Below are 6000 nucleotides of genomic sequence, written 5' to 3' on the forward strand. Positions count from 1 at the left end.
ATTTGCTAGATGGACTTTTCCAACAGCACATAAAGCATTTCAGAGTTATTTGAAAATATATCCCATATATTATGAATATAATTCCAAATTCAAATACAATAATGATTTAAATTCAGTGCTCAAAATATTCCTCAAAATGTTCATTATTTTTGGTTTGGTGCAAAACCCTTGCCAAAATATAACCAACATTATTTATGGCCATTTTGGAACATTGAATGCATTTTCCAGGGTTCTTTGCCCCTCTTTTATTTAAGTTTTTGAGGCTTCCAAAATTCCTCAATTCAAGTTTCAAAATTTTAAACATGATGCAAGCAAGATGCAACACTAGACAGCACGAGAAGCTAGGGATGTGACAATTTACCCTTCATAAGGACCCTTTTCATCGAATCCGATCCGACTAAAGTGGGAGAGACTGGCACCTGCTAGCCACCTTATGCAACAAGTGCATGTCAGTCGGTGGAACCTGTCTCACGTAAGAGTACGTGTAAGGTCGGTCCGGGCCGCTTCATCCCACAATGACGCCGAATCAAGATTGGACTAGTAACGGTAAGCATATTGAACAAAATCAACGCCCACAACTACTTTGTGTTCTACTCGTGCAAAGAATCTACGCAATAGACCTAGCTCTGATACCACTGTTGGGGAACGTAGCAGAAATTCAAAATTTTCCTACGTGTCACCAAGATCTATCTATGGAGAAACCAGCAACGGTGGGAAGAAGAGTGCATCTACATACCCTTGTGGATCGCTAAGCGGAAGCGTTCAAGAGAACGGGGTTGAAGGAGTCGTACTCGTCGTGATTCAAATCACCGAAGATCCTAGTGCCGAACGGACGGCACCTTCGTGTTCAACACATGTACAGCCCGGTGACGTCTCCCATGCCTTGATCCAGCAAGGAGAGAGGGAGAGGTTGAGGAAGACTCCGTCCAGCAGCAGCACAACGGCGTGGTGTTGATGGAGGAGCGTGGCAATCCTGCAGGGCTTCGCCAAGCACCGCGGGAGAGGAGAAGGAAGAGAGGTAGGGCTGCGCCAGGGAGAGGTCAAACTCATGTGTTGGCAGCCCTCAAGACCTCAACTATATATAGGGGAGAGGGAGGGGGTGCGCCCCCTCTAGGGTTTCCACCCCAAGGGGTGCGGCTTCCCCCAATCCCATCTAGGGTGGGGGCCAAGGGGGGGAAGATGGGAAACTTGCCCCCCAAGTTAGGTGGGTGCGCCCCCTCCCCCAACCCTAGGCGCCTTGGGCCCTTGTGTGGGGGCGCACCAGCCCACCTGGGGCTGGTCCCCTCCCACACTTGTCCCATGCAGTCCTCCGGGGCCGGTGGCCCCACTTGGTGGACCCCTGGGACCCTCACGGTGGTCCCGATACGTTACCGATAAAACCCGAAACTTTTCCGGTGACCAAAACAGGACTTCCCATATATAAATCTTTACCTCCGGACCATTTCGGAACTCCTCACGACGTCCGGGATCTCATCTGGGACTCCGAACAACATTCGGTAACCACATACAAACTTCCCTTATAACCCTAGCGTCATCGAACCTTAAGTGTGTAGACCCTACGGGTTCGGGAACCATGCAGACATGACCGAGACGTTCTCCGGTCAATAACCAACAGCGGGATCTGGATACCCATGTTGGCTCCCACATGTTCCACAATGATCTCATCGGATGAACCACGATGTCATGGACTCAATCGATCCCGTATACAATTCCCTTTGTCTAGCGGTATTGTACTTGCCCGAGATTCGATCGTCGGTATCCCGATACCTTGTTCAATCTCGTTACCGGCAAGTCTCTTTACTCGTTCCGTAACACATCATCCTGTGATCAACCCCTTGGTCACATTGTGCACATTATGATGATGTCCTACCGAGTGGGCCCAGAGAGACCTCTCCGTCACACGGAGTGACAAATCCCAGTCTCGATTCGTGCCAACCCAACAAACACTTTCAGAGATACCTGTAGTGCACCTTTATAGCCACCCAGTTACGTTGTGACGTTTGGTACACCCAAAGCATTCCTACGGTATCCGGGAGTTGCACAATCTCATGGTCTAAGGAAAAGATACTTGACATTAGAAAAGCTTTAGCATACGAACTACACGATCTCTGTGCTAGGCTTAGGATTGGGTCTTGTCCATCACATCATTCTGCTAATGATGTGATCCCGTTATCAACGACATCCAATGTCCATGGTCAGGAAACCGTAACCATCTATTGATCAACGAGCTAGTCAACTAGAGGCTTACTAGGGACATGGTGTTGTCCATGTACCCACACATGTATCTGAGTTTCCTATCAATACAATTATAGCATGGATAATAAACAATTATCATGAACAAGGAAATATAATAATAACTAATTTATTATTGCCTCTAGGGCATATTTCCAACACAATCAACCCTCGTGCTTTTGTACAATTTGTAAGCTGGAGTTAGATGTTCCTGCCCTTTTCAACTCGGTTGTGACTATCATATTTTCTTCAAAACAAGGCAAATGGCTTGCCATTCGTTTAATTTAGAGTGAAATATTTTAACAAATCACAGCCAAGGGAAATAACATCACTCACGCCGGCTGCTTGAGCTCACTGTGCATTACAGAAGCCAAGTGATTAGCCCCCACCAGCCCCCACAAACTTATTTCAAACTAGCACATCAAATGGGCTGTAAATTTTCATAGGAAAGGCTGCATGACCGTGACATATTTGGATTCTGACATTTGGGACCCGCGAGGAAATAGCCTATCCAAGGTGGTGTCGACTTACTAGCCAGTCAACAAACGATTCTGCCTACCAGTCGTTGGATTGACATCCAACATCTGTCGTGTATCTTCTATCTCTTGTCTTCTTCCTCCAGCCGCCCAAACCAAACCACCCCGTCGGCTCCGCCTGCTCCCGCCTCCCATGGCTGGCTGCGCCTCCGCCGCCCTACCGTACGTACCCTCCAACGTTGGCCAGTCCCTCCCTCTATTCCCCCACACGTCATGTTATTCTCTAGCGACGTCAGCCCCAACATGCACTCGTGCCCAAACCAGTAACCCTCGTACTCCCCTCCGCCTCCGACTGGACCGATGCATCTTCAACGGCCCCTGTTCGTTCCGTCCGAGGCCTCGCCGTCGTCCTCCGCCTTGCGGCCTTGGTTCGCTCGCCGTGCGCGGTGCGCCGCGCTCTTGCGTTGTCAACATCGTCAACAACTGAGAGGAACAAGGAGATGACTGCACGTGGAGAGAATGACAGTAGGGACCCACCGGCGTCATGGCTGTACGCAAGCAAGTGCCTCTATAGTACAAGCCCAAAAATATGGTTCCTCCTAGTCCTAATGGTTGGACATCTGGAGCTCACGCCATTGTCAACGTAGTCAATAAACGAGAGAATTACACTACGAGTGGCTGACACCAGGGGTCCAGCAAGTCGCGCAGTTTTTTTTGAGGAACAAGCAGTTGTTATTTATACTAGTTTTAGCGACGGACCAGGGTAACAACGGGGCTGTGCGGGGGCTGTGGCCCGTCTAGACAGGGTTTTATTTATGCTTACCACATCATGAGCCCAGTTGTGTTTTTTTTTGCTAAAAATGGCTAGCCCAGTTCTATTTTCTTTAAAGAAATACCCAAACAAGGCCTACTTGCTTTATCGGCCCTGCTAGGCTGCAAATCTTTCAAGACGATGAGAGTTTCATTCGGTTTGCCCAGAAATGGCCTGTACATTTTTAAAACACATCAAACCGGGAATTAGTTTCAAAAAAATTTCATTATAAGATCTTAAATTCCATTGATTTTTATGCATGGACAATTATTTGGATTTTATATTTATATAAATTATTTTTCAAAATAGTTTGAATGTGAATCGATATTTCTTGATTAAAAATAGTTGACCGCACCGAAATATGCAAAATTTCGTATACTTTTTAACCGTGGCCACAATATGGGGTGTAATGCTAACAAAAAGAAGATGGGCTTCAAAAAAATCTTAAGAATTAGCAAATGGGTTGTACATTATTAGAAATAATGGCAGATGGGTTGTATGCTGTTTTTCATAGATTTGAGGCTGACTTGTGCACCTACTACAAGTTGACGCGTATGCTTTCATAAAGAAAAGGTTGATGCACACGCAATGCCCTGTCAACTTAGTCAACACACGAGAGCAGTGACTGTTGGATGTCCATCCAACGGCTGTCGTGCTTCTTCAATCTCTGTTCTTCATGCTCCAGCCGCTCAAACAAGCGCCGGCGGGACTGCCTGCTCCCTCCTCCCGCGGCCGGCTATGCTGTCGCACAGGCCTCACGGCCCCATCGTACTCCCATCGCTGGCCTAGCCATCCCTCTACTTACCCACACATGTTGTTATTCTCCGGCGACGGCAGACAAACCAGTAAACCCTCGTACTCCTTCGTGTGGGAAACAACTGCCGAGTATTCCCTGGCTCCGTGTCGTTCCCTTCCTAGGCCTCGCCGTCGTCCACCACCCTGGTGCTCTCGGCGCGGCCTGGTCAACGTGGTCAATGAACGACATCCATCAGAAGTGGACTGTACGTGGAGAGGCTGACAGCTGGGTCCACGGCCGCACGCAAGGAAATACCTCCTTATTACGCGCAAAATAATGATTCCTCCACCTAACAGCTAGGACCCACAGGAAGGTCCTCTGTATTTCACGAAAAAAATGTTCCCCCTGCTGACAGGTCGGACCCACCAGCTATATCTTCGCATGCAAGGAAGTGCCTACTTATTACGCCCAAAAAAAATGAATACCCCCCTGCTAGCTGGGACCCACCATATTGTTGGGCTGACTTGTGGGCCTACTAAGTTGACGGGGACGGAGGGCTTTGTCAACTTAGTCAATACTCCAGTGACCGTATGATGTCCATCCAACGGCCATAGTGCTTCTTCAACCTCTGGTCTTCTTGCTCCAGCCGCCCAAAGCAGCGCCACTCGTGTCGTCTGCTCCTGCCTCCCATGGCCGGTTGTAGTACCGCCTGCTCCTGCCTCCCGTGGCCCGGCTCCGTGTCATCCCCTTCCTAGGCCTCGCCGTCGTCCACCGCCGTGGTGCTCTCGGCGCAGCGTGGTCAATGTGGTCAACGACCGACTTCCATCGGAAGAGTACTGTACGTGGAGAGGCTGACAGCTGGGTCCACGGCAGTCGCAAGGAAGTGCCTCCTTATTACGTGGAAAATAATTATTCCTCCACCTGACAGCGGGGACTCACCGGACGGGCCACCAGTATTTTGCGAAAAAAATCGTTTCCCCCTGACTTCTGGGACGGACGGGCCACCGTATTTCGCGAAAAAAATGTTCCCCCCCCCCCGCTGTCAGCTCTGACCCACCGGAAGTGCCTCCTTATTACACTCAAAAAAATGAATACTCCCCCGGCTAGCTGGAACCCACCTTGGTGGGAGGCTGTCTTGTGGGCCTACTAAGTTGACGGGGACGAAGGGCTTTCTCAACTTAGTCAATATGAATGACTCTAGCTCCAGTGACCGTACGATGTCCATCCAACGGCCGTAGTGCTTCTTCGACCTCTAGTCTTCTTGCTCCAGCCGCCCAAAGCAGTGCCAGTCGTGCCGCATGCTCCTGCCTCTCGTGGCCGGCTATGTTGCCGCGGAGGCCTCACCGCCCCCTACTATTCCCACCGCTGGCCAGGCCCTCCGGCGATGGCAACCTCACACCGCAGCCGAACCAGTGAACCCTCGTACTCCTCCCCGCGCGGGCTTCCACTGCCGCATCTTCCCCGGCTCCGCGTCGTCCCCTTCCTAGGCCTCGTCATCGTCCACCGCCGTGGTGCTCTCCGCGCGGCGTGGTCAACGAGGTCAAGGAACGACTTCCATCGAAAGAGTACTGTACGTGGAAAGGCTGACAGCTGGGTCCACGGCCACAGCCCAGTTTTTTTGTGATTTGCCAAGTAAGTCGCTTTGTCAGGCCTGTTGGGCTGTAAATCTTTCAAGACGAGGAGAGCTTTCATTCGGCTGGCCGAGAAAATGGCCCATCAGTAATGAGAAATGGGATGTACATTTT

The sequence above is a fragment of the Triticum aestivum genome, chromosome 7B (assembly GCF_018294505.1).
Source record: "Triticum aestivum cultivar Chinese Spring chromosome 7B, IWGSC CS RefSeq v2.1, whole genome shotgun sequence".
Lineage (NCBI taxonomy): Eukaryota > Viridiplantae > Streptophyta > Magnoliopsida > Poales > Poaceae > Triticum > Triticum aestivum.